Source organism: Corvus moneduloides, chromosome 3, assembly GCF_009650955.1.
Source record: "Corvus moneduloides isolate bCorMon1 chromosome 3, bCorMon1.pri, whole genome shotgun sequence".
NCBI lineage: Eukaryota > Metazoa > Chordata > Aves > Passeriformes > Corvidae > Corvus > Corvus moneduloides.
This window is the reverse complement of record NC_045478.1, coordinates 75031663-75051085: the sequence shown is the minus strand read 5'-3', so window position 1 is coordinate 75051085 and position 19423 is coordinate 75031663. Positions and strand designations below refer to the sequence as shown.

General features: G+C 37.2%; 1 protein-coding gene across 2 annotated transcripts in view; it reads left to right on the top strand.

Moving 5' to 3' along the window:
* The window catches only part of RYR2 (ryanodine receptor 2), a 391308-nt gene that overhangs the window by 80541 nt on the left and 291344 nt on the right, over nt 1-19423 (top strand). The window lies entirely within an intron of this gene.

Here is a 19423-nt window from a genome sequence, read left to right as displayed (position 1 = left end):
GGGAAGGAACATGAGAGAGGGAGCTGAAAAAAATTTGTTTTGCTGTTTGAAGATAAGACCAAGAGAATTGAATCATACGTTTTGGAGAAGAACACTATGATGCCTAAAAATGTTTTGTTTTGTTTTTTTAATAAAGTATTTTGCTTATGGTGAAACCACACAGGTATACATTTCAGGATTTTTGAAAGCATTCTGTATTTGTGTAAATGTTATTAGAAGCTACATTCTGATAACAAAATTAGATGGTACATCTAATTGCAAAAATTAAGGGAATTGAATGTTGAAGGACAATCCTTCCCATCAACACCAGCTTAACTGGAACACATCAAAACCCAACCAAGTCAAATCAAAACTCCATCTCCTTTGTATTAATTTAAAAATCTATGTGGTGTCTGCATGGTTTTAGTTTATTTCAACAGAAACATATTTTAGCCATAAATAACAAACAATTCTACCTGAACAATCAGTCCTTTTCTGGTGCAGGTTTGATACCTCCAATGTAAGTTGTTATTTCCTTCAGATGTTCTTAGACTTTGTTTTGCCAAATATAATAGAACACTGAAAAGCTAACTAATATAGTATGGCTGGGCACAGGCTAGGAGTCCTCAGGAACTCTACAGATTTAACTTTTATGGTTGACTTTGTGCCTTTTTCCTTTTTCCTTTTTTTTCCTTTTTCCTTTTTCCTTTTTCTCTCCTCTCTTTTTCCCCCCCCTCCTCTTAAGCTGCTAAGTGGAACTGAACAGATGTGTAGACCTGTCTGGGTAAATGGAACAGAGGCAATCACCAGAAGATATTTTTCAAGCTGCTAAAATAAACCTAAAATAAACATATTACTGTATCTACTATCTATCTGTCTCTCTCTTTTTTTTTTTAATAGAATATGTCTTAAATAGAGTATGTCTTATAAAGGCACACCTTGATTACTTTCAGTTTGGTATTGCGTATTTTAGTAATGATTTAAGTCTGGTTTTGTCAGGCTCTGCCTACCATTAGGAATATGGTGTAGTGCAATGTGTTTCTGCCAAAAGTAGCACCTTCCAGAAAGCTTCTCAGCATGTCATTGAATAAATATAATCAGTCTTACAATGATATATTGTTAATGTAAGTGTTTTTTGAGAAAGCCAAAAATGAGTTGGAGCATCTGTGCACTTTTTTATTTTTGCAGTTTGCGATTTTGCCTCAATATTCTTATCACTACATCTATATAAGCTTTAATTTCCTAGTTAAATGTGTGTGACAGATTTCAGGCTTTCAGGTCTTAAAAAGTCATCTTAAAAACATCTTTACAAGTTTGTCTTTAAGTAAAGACCAAGTCTTTGATAGCAATGCTTCTCTTAGTGTTTCAGAAAAAAAATACCCCTTTTAGAACAATTCAAATGCAAAACCAGAAGGTTTGAGTCATCCGCTTCAATAAACAATGTAATGGTGATGTCAGCTTTTTGTTTCATGTTTCATGAATTTGTGTTATCCATAGCAGAGAAGTATCTTGTCAATTAACTTGCAGTTCCTTGGGCAACCATAGTGGCATTTTCTTTCTGGAGCACTAAGGCCACTGGGCTGTTCAGTAGGGCTGTCCATGCTGTGCTAGTGACCTATTGCTTTAAATTGATGTGACTCCTGCATGCTGTAGTGTTTTCAGGTCATAAGGCACAAAGAGACCTGTAAAATTTCATTCTATGGGCTTCACTTTAATTTTCACCATCTTTCCAGTTTAATAGTAAATATGGGCTTCAGGATTAACCTAAAATGAGGTCAGTATTGAAGTAGAGAATAAGCTAAATTTGTGTAAGCAAAGTTTGTGGTTCAAGTTACCTACCCTTATCTATATATCTTTCTTTTCAAGGAGATTTTTTTTTTCATTTTGTTTTACATTTGCAGTACTGCAATCAATGGCCTGTTCAACAAGGGTCGAGAAAATCACTGCCTAGCCATTAATATTCTTAAAATTTATGACAGCATGTGGGGAAAGGACAAAATTTTTATGTCTTATCACTACTTAAGATGAATTATTGGGAGCTGGAAGACAAGTCAAACTAGAAACCTTGAATTTTAAGTTTTAACTACCAGTAATACTGATTTTCTAATTATACATGTGTAAGTGTGAATGTGTGTGTGTATGTATGCATACATAAATCTTGTTCCATGGTCTGTATGCTGTAATCCTAACAGCATGCTCTGTCATGCCTCAGGCTTGCCAGCTTCTTTTATTAAATATAATTTTCTACTGTGGTTGTTACTGTAAGAACTTGTGATTGCTGACCTGTACTTTAGTTCTATTATTTTATGCCTGCCCATAAAAATTGGACATGGAGACAACTGGTAATTCTGACCCAACATGAGAAGTATAGCAGGATTTCTGCCAGCTATTCAGTTCAGGTTTCTTTCCTAATGGCACTAGCTTAGACATAGATGCCTAAAGCCTAACTCCAGCAGTTCCGCTCCTCTTCCTGGGGCAGCCAGACGTGTGGAACCTGGACTGCCAAAGCCTCAAAAGATTTATGCTTTCTTCACAGAATTTTCATTAGCTTTTCCTGCTTCATCTAAATGTTTTGGAGCAGCTGACAGAGCACTGGAGAGTTGGCTGGCTCACAGTTCATGCTAGATGAGATCTGTAAGTCCTGTGTTGCCTCAGGATTTATTCATGTTGCCATCATGTGGCACATGACGTGGCCACCCCTTTGCTGTTTGGGGGCTGAAGGCTGCATTGCACAAGCTTATAATACCAAAACTGGGGGGAAACTGACCTTGTGACCGGGGTCTCAGGGTTTGTGAGTAGAGATGGAATAAATGAATGAAAGCTTCTTTTGAATATCCAGATTTGCACATGATTCAGGTTGAAATTAATATGCTGGAGTGTTCTTTGCTTGGTCTTTATGTGATTATGTTAAGGCACTGGGCAGTGAAAGAATGTGAAGCCCCAGTTCACGCTGTGCTATTTGTTGGTATTTAAGATACAGCTGTAATTTCAATAGCTGTGAAAAGCTTGTCTAAATTTCTTGACATTTGATGCCTTCAGCTCTTGTGAGTTAGTTTTCATATTGCCACTTCACTGAAAGCACGAGAGTTCTGAAGAATGTGAAAGTTGGCCTGTGCCAGAAACAATGTAGCCAGGAGGACCAGGGAAGTCATTCTTCCCCTGTACTTGGCCTTGGTGAGGCCACACCTTGAGTACTGTGTCCAGTTCTGGGCCCCTCAGTTCAGGAAGGACGTGGAGACACTTGAATGTGTCCAAAAGAGGGTGACAAGACTGGTGAAGGGCTTGGAACACAAGCCCTACGAGGAACGACTGAGGTAGCTGGGGTTGTTTAGCCTGGAGAAAAGACTCAAAAAAAAGGACAGAAAAGACTCAGAAGTGACCTTACCACTCTCTACAACTACCTGAAAGGTGGTTGGTGTCAGGTGGGAGTTGGTCTCTTCTCCCAGGCAACAGCTGACAGAACAAGAGGACACAGTCTCAAGTTGAACCAAGGGAAATTTAGGTTGGATGTTAGGAAGAGTTTTTTTACTGAAAGAGTGATAACGTTCTGCAATCGTCTGCCTGGGGAGGGAGTAGAGTCACCATCCCTGGATGTGTTTAAAAAAAGATTGAATGTGACACTCTGTGCTGTGGTTTAGCTGAGGTGGTATTAGGGCTCGGTGATCTTGAAGGTCTCTTCCAACCCAGTGATTCTGTGATTCTGTTTCTCTGTTGCTTGTTATTGGACAGGCTGCTATAAGCATGCTAAGGCTGGGATTCACCTCACTTAAACTGGGACACCTCAGTGTTGGTCATCCCAGCCTAAGCTGATCATTGAAGAGTCCAAGGAGAGGAGTAGATACCTGCAGAGGGCAGTTTATCAGGGCTCTCTTAAGTCCCAGTTTCACAAGGTGTCTCACTTTCTGGAAAACTAATCTCCTGCCACCCTCTGTAAAGGAAGCTGAAGCCGAGTAGCTGTAAGTGACAGATGTAGCTAAACAGACTTTGCTGAGTGAATTTTAGGTGCTTTAAGGGTGGTACATCCTAGTCTTAAGGGTTTGGAGGGGCTTGGTGAGCCAGATGGACTCAGTAGATCCAAAAGAAACACATAAGGGCTCATGGTTCTTAGTCTCTTGGGTACATGGATGATTGGCAGCCTAGCTTTGCTGCCACACTTAAAAGTTGTTTAAATAAACACTAAAATTAGTGAATTTAGAGGAAAAGCATTGAAATATAATTGTGTCCCAAAATGAACTCATATGCATGTACTGTTTGAGGCAATGTGAAAACTTCCATGAGATTGTGCGTTACTGCCTTTGTTTTAACAGTAAATGTTACCAGCAGTTAAAATGCATAAAGGAATAAAAATGGTAATGAAAAGTGATATTCTTTGTGATAAGTAGACAAGTTATTACATTGTGTTCTGTGATTTAGACATATCTTACATTAAGAATTAAATTTTAAAAATACTACTACACAGCTCTTTAGTCATGTAACATATGAGGAAAAAAAGCAAAAAAATGCCCAACATTAAAACATCCAGCCTTGATTTTTCTTTGGCTCAGATGAAACCATTATACTGAATCCATTCCCTTGAAATGTTCTTTTCTCTTTCTCAGACTTCTCTGATTTACAACTAATAGTGCAATTTTTAGCAAGGGTGGCACTTGATATAGAGCAGCCTGTGAAAAACAGGCTATACATAGAGCCTCATACTGGAAAAAAAAAAGTTTATTTTTCTATCGTCTTTAGTAGCAGTTCTGACATATTTCTGGGAGGCTTTCTAGTATATCAGATGCAGCTCCTGTGATAACATGATACTTTTTACTGTCCCAATACTCTCAAAGTACAGTGGAAGCAATAACAGAATTTCTTAATTTAAATAAGAATGGGGAAAACGGAGTTCAGCATATGATCATGAAATCAGTATGTGAGAATTTTTTTCTTTCAGCTGTGATTAACCTACTTTTAACATTTGTTTATTTGGGAAAATATAGGAGTTTTTAAAAAATATAATACAAAAACATTATTTCCACAGTATAAACAGACATGGCAAGAATTTGTCGATGTTTGGTTTTTTTGCCATTTCTCTTAGCTGGGAGCAGAGTGAAGCATATCTTATATCCCACATCATGTAAAATAAATAAATAAATATGAAAGAACAAAATATTAATATACAAATATGAATTTGTGATTTATAGTATTTAAGTTTGTCCTTGTGCATAATCTTGTGTGTTGAAGCATTTGAAAATTAGAGTTGAAGTAGATGAAACTTACTCCTGCTGTTTCAATATTCTTGGTGATAATTTTCCATTTCACTGGCTGATGTACAATAGCTGGTGAGTTTGTTCAGGAGAATAAACAGGAAATAAAAATCGAGTTGTCTCTGAATGTTACATTGTGACATGTACACAAGCCTGAAAGGTATTTTTGCACCTGCTTAATTACATATTTTTGGGACTCACAGTTCACTGCAGCCTTCTGTCACTGCACCTGATTAAAATCTGTGAAGAGTCACCTGCTGACTCAAGAACCTGGTGAAAGAAAGCCATTTCCCTGTGTGTCTGAAGATTCCTTAATGTTTCTAAGTTAGCAGTATACAGTGGGCTGGTTGAATCTTGCAGCTTTTCCACGAGCTGTTCACCTACACAGGAAGACTGTGGAGGACTTGAGATAAATGATTAAAAAACTGAGTGCCCTGAAAACTGGGGTAAAGGGAAATTCTTTCAGGAACCCATAATTTTTTACTGTTTCAAAAGGCAGGATTAGCACAGAATGCATGGGGATCTGCTTACTATTCTGTTAATACCTGCACAGAGTCTTTAATAACCAAGTCTTCTACTTCAGGGTGCTTTGATTTCTTACACAGAAATTGTCAATCCTATGCTATTATGGCACTGAATCTTTCAGTCTTTTTATAGTAAAATTATTTTTCAGTCTGTAACAACAAATGGAAATGGAATGGCAATGCAATTGTTACAAAATATAGAGTGTATTCTTATCTGGAGGAGGCATTCTATGATATTCCCAAGTACTGATTGAATACTAGCAAGTTACAGCACTTGGTAAAGTACAGAACAATATCCTATGCTCACTAAAACCTGTGGCTATGTGGCTGCTGGATGATCTGGACCTAAATTTTGCCAGAGAATTCTGAGCTTTGGCAGACCCTGCCTGCCAGCTTTGGTGTAAAATAGAAAATGTGTTCTGTTTGAGGCAGAAATGCTGCAGTCGGAATAAGAACTGTTCAGGTGTTTTCATTTTCAAGCTATTGATGCTGGAGATTTGTCATTTCAGGATGCCACAGATCTGCCCTCCACACCCCATCCCCTAATTCACAGCATTTCAGGAGTTGCCAAGAAGTAGACTTTTAATGTCAGAAATAGCAAGCCCAGGGGCCACCTAGAGCACCTGGCTCCTGTCAAAATATTTTGGGATTATTTTAGCACCTTGTCTACTGCATCTTGTTGCTACCATGTAGCATCCTTCCTACTACTATTAGGAAGGACTTCTGTCACTTTACGACCCTTATAAACGTGGGGGTTTTTTACAGTATACAGAGCAAATGGGACATAGTTTAGGGACTGCTTCTGGGGACACATCTTGCCAGGTAAGCTCTGTTATCATGGTATGTCATGATGTCTCAAATAAAATGAGTTTTTTTTTTACTTTATTATATTTTTCCTAGGACATATCAGGGCAATTTTATGGATTATATTACAGTGGTTTGAAGCATAATTAAAAAAAAAAAAAGTGTTTTTTCAAGTTTTATCATAAAAGGGAGGTAAAAGTAGGGCTGGTGAGTGAAATAAAATGCCCAATTACTATTGTCTAGAATATCTTTCTTAAAGCAGAGTTCACTAAAAACAGGGCTCCAATGATGTTGCTTGTCATACAACTTTAATCAAGTTGTAGAATAAATACAGCTTAACTACCGTGATTCTAAATTGGGGTAAAGATAACAAGAATTGTCAGTATGATCTGTGGTTCCTGGCTTGAGAAATGTTTTCCTCATAACAGCTTCCCTGTAAAGCTGAGTGCCGTTACTAGGGCTGAAAATGCCTGACAATAAAAAAATGACCCTCACAACCTTGCCTAGCAGGCTTCACATCCTTGGCTATCCCAGTGCTGCTGCCTTGACTGGCAGCTGATATTATGGGTAGGACTTCTGCCCCCCAAAACAGAAATTATTTTATATTTGTCATGCAATATGCATATAAACTACAATGTGCTAGGTATAGTGATTTATTCCTAAATGTGGTCAAGATCAGGCCACCTCTGTTTGGCATTTTGTCTTTCTTGTAGTGACATCCCTGGGTATGTAGAAAGGGCTACCAAAAGTCTCCTCCTTTCTTCCTACTGCTTAGTGTGGCCAAATGTGTGCATCATGAGAACTGAGGTAGAGATGTTGGAGTGGCTTTTAAAACGGAAGATGTTTTAAAGTGGTGAGGTTAGAAAATCAGGGAATAACAGAGAGTACACCTGAGAAGAAGAATTTTTCAAGAGATATCTGGAAATACAGAGGCAAATGCCATGGATTTCTTCAGGGATAGATGGATAAGAAATTAAAAATTCAATCCATAAAAAGTGTTCCTTATTCAGGGGAATATGGTGGTCTGTACCTGGTGTTCTCCTACTATATGTTGCTCTGACTTGAATCACTGGGAGTAGTCAAAATCCCTAATAACTGCTTTTTCAAAATATCAGTCCCCATTTATACTGCTGTCTCTTTTTACTTTCTTTACTTGTTGAAGAGGAGAGCAGTAGGATTCCAATATTATGATTTTGTAAAATATGACTACTGTTCAAACCTGATGATAATTGTGCTAAACAGAGGAAAAATATCTCAGCTGCAGGCCACAGGCAGCCTTGGAACTAAGCACCTGACCTAATCACTGGTGCCTGTTCCCAGGGCCCTGCAGGTAAGGCCACCAAGCAGACTTCAAGCTGCTTTATTGTATTGTATATATTTTTCTAGCATTGTACTTATGGAGGCTTTTTCTTTTGAGTATTTTTTTTAAAGGCTAAACAAATATGGCCAATAAGGTGGGGATAAAGGTCTTAAGCACAGGGGAGTAACTTGACAAATGAGAATTTTGGTGGGAGATCTGGGAATGAGATTCATCTGCCACTTCTGTCAATTTAGTTTTCTTCCTGTCAGCTGCACTGTCCCTACAAAAGGCATTTATTTCCTGGTATCTAGGCATTATAGTTGCTTAGATATAAAGTTTATAGCATAGTGTTTTAAGACTGCTGCAGTCTTTGTTTTGTACATTGATGTTTTGAGAAATAGGTACGTTGGGGCAGGTTAAGAAGAGATAAATATTGAACAGCAGCTCTCTTTGGAGACAGTGGATATTGGTCCCTTTTTTGAAGGTACAACCAATATCTCTAATAAAAAAAATTAAAATCTCTTTTGCACTTGATTATATAGTGAAGATGTCTAGGAACTGGGTTTTCAGTGTAATGATTGCTCGGGCTTTCATAATATGGTTCAGCTCCAGCTGTGTGATGGCCCTTTTGTGGCATTTTAAACTGGGTAGAGATTGAATATTGGCTCTTTTGGACATGTTCATGGGAAGGTACCACATCCCATCTTAATGATTTTATTAGTGGTCTGCAGGAAAGAATAAGTCATAAATCAAAGATACTCAGAGGAGAAGTTGTGAACAGTAGTCTGAGGGAATTTTTTAAAATGGAATTAGTCTAAGAAGAATTCAGAAAGGTAGACTTCTCATGGACACAAGAAGGCATCTTGTGGGAAATGTGTGAAGTGAAAGGGTTAATCTCATAAATTACAGCAGCTTCAGAATGAAAACAGCGAGAAATATTGACAGAGGATTACATAGCTGAAACAAATGAAGATGGGAATGAATCTTTCCCCTTGCTCCAAAAATAAACACAGTGATAGGTGAGTCTTTGGGAGTTGGAGAGGAAAGGTCGCATGATTGATTGGGCAGCTGCAAAATATCAGCTTGTCAGAGCACTGAATTGGAATAATTCAAGAAATGCTGCTGATAAAAGATGAAGTGAAGAGAAAGTGAGCTGGGATGGAATGCGCAGACTCAAGCAGATGGTCGTATTAGAGACTTAACTGCCTGAGACTGCTCACAAGATCAAAGTCTGAGGACTGATGAACCTTTTCTCACGTATTCTTGCATGAAAGGGACGATGTAGAGGGGCGGATTTCACAATCTGAGTTAGAGCGAGAGGACCTTGTTCATGAGAGGGGTGTGTGCTTAGAGTCTTGCTCTGGAACACATTAATGGGAACATACAGAAAAAAAATGTGTTCAGTTTGAATCTCAGTATTTTGTGACCTTGAACAAATGATTTGCTTTAACAAGTGCCTCTGTTTTCCAGCTGAGATTAATGAGGTATTTCTCAGAAAAGTGTTGTAAAACTGAAATGCTTCTGTGATTATTTTCAGATCCAGCATTTTCAGATAGTGGTGAGACTCGGGATTTATTAACTGTGAGTGCTGTGGGGTTATTAAGTCCTTGATATTTGTTAGAGTCGGTTTGCTATCTTCCTACCTGACTCAGATAATAGATATAATCTTGTGTTTGCCTGCAGAATCTTGGGGACACCTTTTCTAGCCTACTCTCACCTCTGTCTTTACTGCTACTGTTATTCACACCAGCAAAATCAAATATAGCATAGAGATCTCCAATGCTGTAATCACACCTTTGAGTGCAGAAGAGGCATAGCCTGGAACTAGTGAGCGATAGTGATTCTTATCAAATTCCTAAAATAGGTGGAATTACATCAGAGATAAATTTGAAATACTGAGGCTGTTAAGGAGCTGCAATCAGCTCACCAGATGTTTGTGTTTAATTTAGTATCTACACTTTGTTGCAGATGTTTTCCACCACTCTTCTGTCAACTGTGTCAGATGCAGAGCTAGCCATTGCTAACTATGGTAACAGACAAGTTTATTATTAGACACTGACAGCTGAACTTGCTATTTTTTTAAGATTGTAAGACTACAGGAGCTAATTGGTGAGAAATAATAAAATGAACCATCTAATTTGGAAATATGTTCATTTGCAGACACATTTTTAGTAGAAGCCAATCAAGAGCATGTTAGCACATGCACATGAATGCTGAAACCATATTTGACACTGTTTCATGATGATTCTGTGGAATAAAGAGCTGGAAGAGGAAGCATTTCGATTATACACAGATAGTACATCTGCTTTCAGTGTCATGTGCTTGTTGCTATCACTAGTAAGCAGTTTGCTTGAGGAGGTGGCTAGCATGTGCAGCTGAAGGTTATGGTCACCTACGGTACTACAGCAGTGCCCAGCCAGACCAAAGCCAGTGGTAGGTTTGTTTCTCCATGGAGCACTTCTCAGAGGACAGAAGGTGCACTTGTTACCTGTGTGTGCTGGAGCTGTGCATTCTTTTTGTTCGTTGCCTTCACACTCTCCCTTGAGTGGCTGTGGAATGCATAGACTGAGATGGGCACTGTGCTGGAGACACTCTGCAGTGTTGAAGTACGGCTCCTAGATAAACTCTGCTTTGCCATATAGCATCACGCTATCCAAGTGTGTACAAGTTTTTTCCCTTGTATTTAGTGATTGCTTTCTGACAGACTCTTTTTATCATTGTTCTTTAGTGAAGACTTTTTCTGACAAGTGCAGAATATGAATCTGTGTGACTCAGGATGGGTTATTTTCTTCAGGTGTGGTTTTCTTTTTGTATTTTTTACTGCTGCATGTCTTTAGTACTGCAGATTGCCATGACATTGCTGTAATGTTGTAAATTATTTTGATGACTAAGTTAGAGCTTTTTGGGGAAGGAGGAGGAGGTAACATGGTTATTGTACTAGCAACTGGCTTCATAGTACTGTATTGAGAACTACTAGCTAATCTGGTCCTTTGGAATTCCATCTATTCTGCATGGGGTTTTCTTTCCCAAAGAATTCCATTGGAAGGAGGTTGCATTATTAGGAAATTGCTCCTCCTACAGGATAAAAAAACATGTACAATTAAATGTGTTCAGACCATTTAGAATTGCATGACCAGAAAAGTCATCTCTCTTCTTCTTATCCTAAGACAAGTTCAGCTATGCATAAATCATCCTGAAAGAAGTTTTCTTGAGCAGTTTTTTAGTCTTATAATGATGAAGCTTCTAAACTGGTCTGTAAAAGTGCTTTATTTTCAGAAAACTTTTCCCCAATTGTCTAATACTTATTTCCTTAATGCAATAAGGAACAGTATTACCTGTCCTCTATTCCATGTTTTAGTGACAAAAATAGCAATGTTGCCAAGTTTCCCCAAAATCTAAGCAGACTGCATCCCAGCAGTTTTGCTGGATCTTTCCTGTTTTTCTCTAGTTATCATGAGTCTTTTTGCTTTCTGTCTTTCCCTGTTCAAAATGAAGGGTCAAAATGGCTGAGATGCACTATTGCAATGGTGATCTGCTACCAAGGAGATAGTGTAGTTTTGGTTCAAGCTCAGATAGAGTAAGCAGAAGTTTCTGGCCTTTTCTTACCTCTGTCATGATCTTCCTTCGCATTCAGATGTCAGAAGGTCTAGAGTAATTGTCCTAATAGAGTGGCATTTCAAAATAAAGTTTGGTAGCTTGTTGAAGGCACTGGCTGATCAGTCAAGAATACAATTAACAGTTAAGTAATGCTACTCTCTGAGTGTACTATTGCTGTCTCTATTACAATTGTTGAAAAGCTATTTAATCTCTGTAGATCATAGTTCTTCCATGTTATGTATGTGGTATTTCATAAATCTTATGCATCAAGGCTTCTGTTTTTTGTCAGCAGGGATTTGGAGAAGGAAAAACACCATCTTAATTTGTTACTTGACTTCTCTGTTGTAGCTTTTTACCTTCTAAAGCACAGAAAGAAAAAGACTCTAGGGCAACTAGTAGTAGTAGAGCTTCTGTCAAGACTTAAAGTGCATTGTGTATGTTACTCAGATGCCTATCATCAAAAAAAGTCACATTTGATTTTTGATTTTTCTTTTTGTTTTTTTTTTTTGCCGGTCAGATGTCTAGGGTCATCTTAGGGGATGGATTTGTGGACTCTATTATGCTACTAGCATATGATATCCTGTAGTTATATGAGTCTTGTGCTTGATGACGCACAGGTCTTACAAACTTTTATTCTACTCTGTAATCTAGTATTTATCTCAACAAGGGAAAGGGAAGTTGAAGTGAAATTTTTAAGTCAGGAAGTATTCCACAGTTTCCCTAGGCAGAAAGCAGTTCGTACTGGCTAAATTTCTATTTGTAAATCTACAAAGTAGATTAAAGTATGTGTAGCACCTATTCCCATCGCACGGTTCAGTTGCACAGTTGAACATTAAATGGGATGCAGTGAAGCAGAACTCTGCCTTTGTGGGCATTTGAGGGACCTATTAAAATTGAGATATTAATTTAAAGTCCATGCTGAGATCCTGATTTATAGTATATGGAAGTTGAGGAAACATTCCACTAACTGCAGTATTTGTCGTATAAAAGAGCAGTAGGGGTTTGAATGTACAAGCATAACTTACCAAGTTTAACCTTTGAACTTTGAATTTTGTAAATGTGACACACTCTCTTCTCTACACAGTTTCAGAATTGGTATATTGTCAGGGCACAGTAGAAACACAGAGTCAGCATTATATCTTTAAGGCAGGTAATTATGTATAATCAGATTGCAAAGTGTACAGCAAATTATTTTAATTAGTAATAACTCATGTTATATGCTGTATTCTCTGCAAAGAAGTAAAATATAAAGTATAAAATTTGAAATCAAGGGAAATATTTGAAAAAAGTTGTCTGTTTTTGTCACAAAATGGAAGGGAAATACAAATGTTATAGTCGTGATGTGATGAGTTTAAGCACTTTGGGCTGAAGTACATACAGTGTTTCCAAATAAATGTATTACTTGTGGTATATTGCTACTTTATTTATCTTCACCTTTTCCTGCAGAGGATTGTAGCAAGAGTAGAAGCTCCAATATTGTGCTTTTTTTGCATGGTTAAAATAAAACACTTGGAGATAGTAATGGGATAGTTTGTAAAACAGGAAAATGACATACTGTAGGAAAATATATTTTACATTCTCAGAGAATAGAGAGAAAAAAAAAGAAATTATTCAATCTTTCCTATCTTTTGACTCTTCACTAAACCATTACCAGATATGAATGAATTCAGAAGTTGTAGAAGTATGTGTAATGGTTAAAAGTTTATAGAGTACTACAATGTACAGAATAAAAAGAAAATAAAACATGATGAATATTTAAAAAACCCAACCAAACAAACCACCAAGTATCAGGTTTCCAGGAAAATGCCACAGCAAATACTCCACCCTCTAAATCCCAGATAAGTCCATGTTGAAGAGGTACTAACAGCTATTGCACTGTCAATGTGCCCACCTGTGGGAATTGCCAGAGAGTTGTAGTTCTTTAATAGAATTAACATTGAGAAGGTTAAGGATTAGTCAGAACTGACTTTACACAGGACGTAACAATTTTCAGGGTTTAATAGGACACACTAACGCTGTCTATTACAAGGAAATATATGTGAGCATATATGTGTGAACAATATGACAAGAACATATCTACATATACATACATATATATATATGTATGTACCTTTGTGTTTTTGTACAGTCGTAACTTGAAACTGGTGTTTTCGGAAAAATACACATAGTCAAAATATTCATGTTGGAATATAAGATGCCCACATCTTGACATGAGAAATTAACCTTTCTTCTTGACTGGATGGTATCTATTTCATGTAATCTTAGGAGATCTGAGTGTATTTCATAGACAAGTCAAATAATTGCTGCAAGTGAAAGTGTGTGCTATTAAGCTTGAGAACTTGCTGTTTTAATATTATACCTTGAGAGCAAGCCCATGCTCTTCCTTCATTAATCTGGACTTCCAGAATGCAGTTCTAAGGATGCAGTTTGCCAATTTATGGCTATTACTGGCAATATTTTGATTTTAGGAGTAATTTTTAGCTGTAAAAAAAATGCTACAGTGCTCTTAAAGGTGAGCATTGGTTTTGTTTAGTCACTGGATCCTCTGCTAAATCATTCAGTTATTTATTTAGTTTCCATGATTATAAAGCTTTCAGGACAAGTATTACGTAGCTCTTAATGAATAGATTTTATTAAAAATTTGCTGTGTTCCAGTTTTTAATCAATAACTGTCCTTGCTTTTCAAAACTGGATGTTTAAAAAATAAGTAGGGCTTCGTGACATAGATAAATTCAGGTAGATGTTTTCAGAATGCTTCTTGAAAAATCAGAATTTATAGAGTAGTGTGCTTATCAAAAGCTCGTGCTGTTTGAGTCAGAGCAGATATCTGACATGACACAAAACAGAATATCTTCATGCTGGGAGATACAGTACCTTTAAAACTGTGAACTGGTATACTGGCTGAAACACAAGGATTTATCAGGATTAATGGGTTACTCCCAGATGGTTTTTGCTTATCATCTTAAAGGACTGTATATGGCTGGTTGTGGAAGCTTTAGCTGTGCGGTGCCTTCTGCAAGTTCATTCCATAGCATCATTGAATGCTAGGGGGTTGGAAGGGACCTCAGAAAGAGTTCCAACCCCCTCACCCTGGGCAGGGACACTTTCCACCAGACAAGGATGCTCAACGCCTTATCCAACCTGGCTTTAAACACTGCCAGGGTTGGGGCCTGTTCCAATGTCTCATCACCCTGACAGTAAAATATTTGGTACCCTAAAGTCTAACCTAAATTTCTCCTCTTTTAGTTTGTACCCTTTACTCTCTGCCCCATCACTACTGAACCATCAGTTCCTGACAGAGTCCCTCTTTGGCTTCCCTGGCTTCCTTCAGATACTGGAATGTTGCTGTGAGGTCTCCACACAATCTTATCCTCTCCAGGCTGAACAGCCCCAACTTTCAAATCCTGTTTTCATAGAGATGGTGCTTCAGTCCTCAAACCTGGGGAGGAGAATAGCTTTTTGACTCAGGTTATCAGTCAGCTGAGCAATGTGAGCACCATTTCTGTCATCCTGTAGGCGTGCTCTGTTATTGTAGCTAGGTAGTATCATCTTTGCTCCTTACATCCACATTTTTTGGATGGAGATTACTGTACTTCCAAATTCCTTAGTGTTGCGAAGGAGCTCAGGTTGTGAACTGAAAGATGAAGGAGAATGGAAAGAAGGATCATCCATTAAAATATCTAAACTAAATGGACAGCTTCCCAAGTTAGATTCACACTTAGTTGCAGTAAACATGATACACCTGAGACTGTGCTCCGCTGTTGTTAAGGTGACTGACATTTCCTTGTACATTTGATAATAGGCTGCAGCACCACTGTGTGCACAGAATTTGTGTGGTTATTAGCACCTCCTTTCCCTTGCTCTCTAGATACCTCTCTCTGTGTATCCACACTCTGGAAAAATAGAAGATGAAGCAGTGTCTTTGGACTTACTAGTGAAAGCTGCTATGGTGATAGGGAATTGGGATGGAAATAGTAAAATTTTCCAACTTCCACGGAAGAAACAGGCAGATGTTTACCAAAGTGATGATTAATCAGCAAAACAAGAGTAGCAGATGTATCTGGCAGTGGAAATTACTGCAAGGATTTTGGGTTTGTGCTACTGTCTTTTCTTCCAAGACTATAAGAAATTTTGTATAATCTTTATCTGTTGTAGTTGCTTTGAATATGAACTTTAAATCAAATACTGTTGTTAGTTACTGCAGAATAGAGATACTGGTTTTTATTCACATTTTAATGAGATCAAGTATATACTAAACTTGTTTAATTGAAAATGATTGAGACACTATTACAGGCTGTAATAGATCTTTTACAACTGTGTTGTAAAAAACTAGGTTTTCTTCCTTTGTCTACGCACATCATCTTGTCAATGCAGCTATGCACAGACATGCACAGACATGTCTTAAAACACTGTTTGTCCAAGACGTTATATTCTATGTGGATAAAAAGTTTATACAAGTGATTACATTTTAGCATTAAACACCTGAGCTTGGTTTCTTGAACTGTCAAATTTTTATGTGTGTTTATTTTACTGTGATATTAAATAACTTAACATTTGGAGATATGTTTAAAAGGCACTAATATTCTTGTCAGGAACTTTTTATTGCCTCTACCCCCCTGAATTTTCAGTCATGTATGAGGAGAGTTGATGTATTTGCTTAACTTTTGAAGGCTACAATTACAGCCCTTTGAACTATAAATTACTTTGATCAGTTCTAATCTGACAGGAAAAATTATGATGATCTAATATCAGAAGATAATAGGAAGGAATGAAGCAGTTTGAGACAACTCATAATTCAAGATGTAAGAATACCTGGAAGATATTTTTCTTTAATAGACATTTAGTATGATGCATATTGCAGTGTTCTTCATACAAGAGCAAAGCGACCTTCAGTGAAGGTCCTTTGGTAATGTGACTTCAGATAAGGAAATTTTGCATTTTTAGCCCTCTTGATATTGGAACTGCTTATCATTTGCTGATTTGAAAACAAGTTTAGAAAAACACTGCCGAGATGCTTACCCACATACCAGTCTGCTTTAAAGAAATTTAATGGAATAATGTATCTTAATATAATTCTGCCACGCTATCAAGTTGAATATCTATAGGACTCATCTGAACACATAGTCAGTAAATTTTGGAAGACCGAATCTAGGGTGAAGCCTATATTAGATAATTCTCTAATGATGTGTACAGAAATGCAAAATAACTTAGAACTCTGTGTGCGTGTGACGCGTCATTATCCATAATTACCTTTCACTCAATCTGACAATGGCATCACATCTTTCTTAACCTTTTGTGCCAATTGTTTCAACACCACCTACCTAGAACAAAAAGTTCCACAACACTGTGATTCTGTGGCATGAATTAAGAGAACATTTATTGTGACCATCTCCACAGAAAACAAAGAAAATATAACAGAGTTGAAATTTGGTTTGTTTTAATGAACATGTCCTGTCAACCCAGAAACAAACTTTGGAAAACGTCATGGGAGGGTGATCAATTTTCATGAAGGTGTAAGCATTTATTAATAAAATGTATTTTTTTATTTGCCAATTATGTTAACAAAATACTTCATGTATGCTGTACACCGCACAGAGAAAGAAGGGGAGAATGTTTGCAAAAATAATTGAGTTTGTGTGTCAGGAAATTTAGCAGCTATATTCCTGTTCTTATTCCTCCATCAGTCAGCATCTGCATTATACATGTGTGCTTGGTAATTGAGCTTAATTGGTTTGCAGAGAAGGGTGATACATTAGATCATTAACTAATATTAAGTACATCAGGGAGTTGCCCCAAACCAACTTACATTTTTGCTGCTGTCAGCATAGAATAGTTTTTGTAGATGGGCTATTTAGAACACTTTCCAAATGTTCTCTAAAAACCTAGCATACAATAGTTGAAAATAGGGCAGTATAAAACAAAATTGGTGGTTCATTTCAGGAGAAAGTAGCTTTACTATGTTGTCTGCTTCTGGCTGTGGAGGTACAATGTTAGAATATTCTCTAGCAACCCTCTTTGGAGACAACTCTAGCACAATGGTGGCAGGCTTACTGAAATTTCCATTCTGGTGGTGCGATTACTTCAGGAGGAAGGGCTAGGAAGAGAAAGGAGGGAGAATGTATTTATATAGCTTCAATCTAACACCACTATTTTTAACCTGAAAAGAAACTTTTATTTGAATCAACTGTAATTAATATTAGGAAATTGTAATTTAGTGCTTTAAAAAATAAACACAACCAACCACTTTCTCTCCCTCCCAAGTGCTCTGGGTTTTAATATATGATGTTACTTTTACAAAGAGTACACAGAAAAGCTGTTAGATCTGTATGTGTGGTCTTTTAGGTCCTTGATATTGGCCTTCAGGGATTTTTCTTTGTTAGCTTCGATTTTACATTGTGAACTTCACCGGTAACATATGCATGTATTGCGTTTCCTGAATTTAACCCCTGACTGGAAGCAGTTACTTTTCACTTCTACAGCATGGGCACTGTTGCGGGTATACAAGGAGAATTGGTTTACCCACGCTTACCTTTGCTAGATGAGGACAATTAAAAAAGGGTAGCAGGAATTAATTTTTTCGAGTGTCCAGTTAAACTCTATATAAGCTCCTGTACTTTTCAGATTGAGATACACTTTAATTTAGTCTAGTTTAATTATTTGAGTGAAGTAAATGGAACCAAATTAATGACTAGCTTAATTCAGGATAGATGTTTACAGGTGGCTTCAAATGATTCAGTTCAATTTAAATTCAGGTGTTTATTTAATTTGAGATTTTCTGAATGTCCCTACGTAGCAAGCTGCCTATAAGAACAACTCTTTTTTGGTAAATACTGCTGCTTTAATGCATGCATTTTTTTAGTCTCAGCCTGTTCTGCTTCCAGTTGCATGCTTTGTCCTATAGTTTTATTGTTGTAGTTATTGAATTTTATTTATGGTGTTAAATATGGCCTCTTCATAATCATTCATTTGAAATTTATTATTGGAAACTCATAAGTGAATTGGCAGAATGCACAGGGAGATGCTATTTTTTCTCTTCTTAAACAATCTTAGCTAGAAAATAGACTCATTGCAACAAAATATTCTTTTACTTGAACCAAATTTCTGCAGAGATTCTCCAGCTGATGGTTGTGTTACTTAGAAGAACTGGGATTTAAATAAGGGTCTGCCTCTCTTTTTTGAGCCTTGTTGATAAGATCTTTGACTATTCCTACAGGGAATTAGTCCTGTAAAATTTTAGTTATTACACATTACAGACTAAGGAACACACAGTTTGCTTTGCTGTGTGCAAGATATCGTTGGTTCCTCCTGGACCGTCCTTTCTCCACTATTCTGGGCAGAGCTGTGGGACAGCTGTCCCAATAACTCATTTTCCCTTTTAATTCTGAGTATTTCCTGTATCTCTTTATATACCTGCACATTAGGATAAGCACAGAGCACTTAATTGGAAAGCTCATAAAAGTCTATTTAACTCTGTATAAGATATGGTGGTAGTACTTTCTCTGATAAGCTTCAGCACTCTGCTTAGCAATCATACTTCTATTACCTTCTATCACAACATCTTGACCAGTCACAAAAGTCACAGCAAGTCACCACACCTCCTTCTGTTAGGAAACTGTGGGTGTTTCTCTCCACAGCTTTACAAGGAGCAGCAGTGAGTAGACGCTAGCTTTTTGGAAGAAAAATCCTTTATTTACACAAGATTATACAAAGATTACTTTTCAACTTACTGCAAAAAACTTAAGTTATGAACTATGTATACAAAATGACTCTGAAGATAGGAAAATTTGTTTTGTTTGCTTACTTAGTTCTTTACAACCTTCTAAGCAAGTTGCACTAACTAGAATATGTGCAATATATACACAAGCAAGTTAATTCAAATGTATATGGTACCCATCAATTAATTGATTTTTAAGCTTTTCTACTCCTTTGCATTGTATGACTGACCTATGAAAGAAATACTAATTCCTGTGTACTTT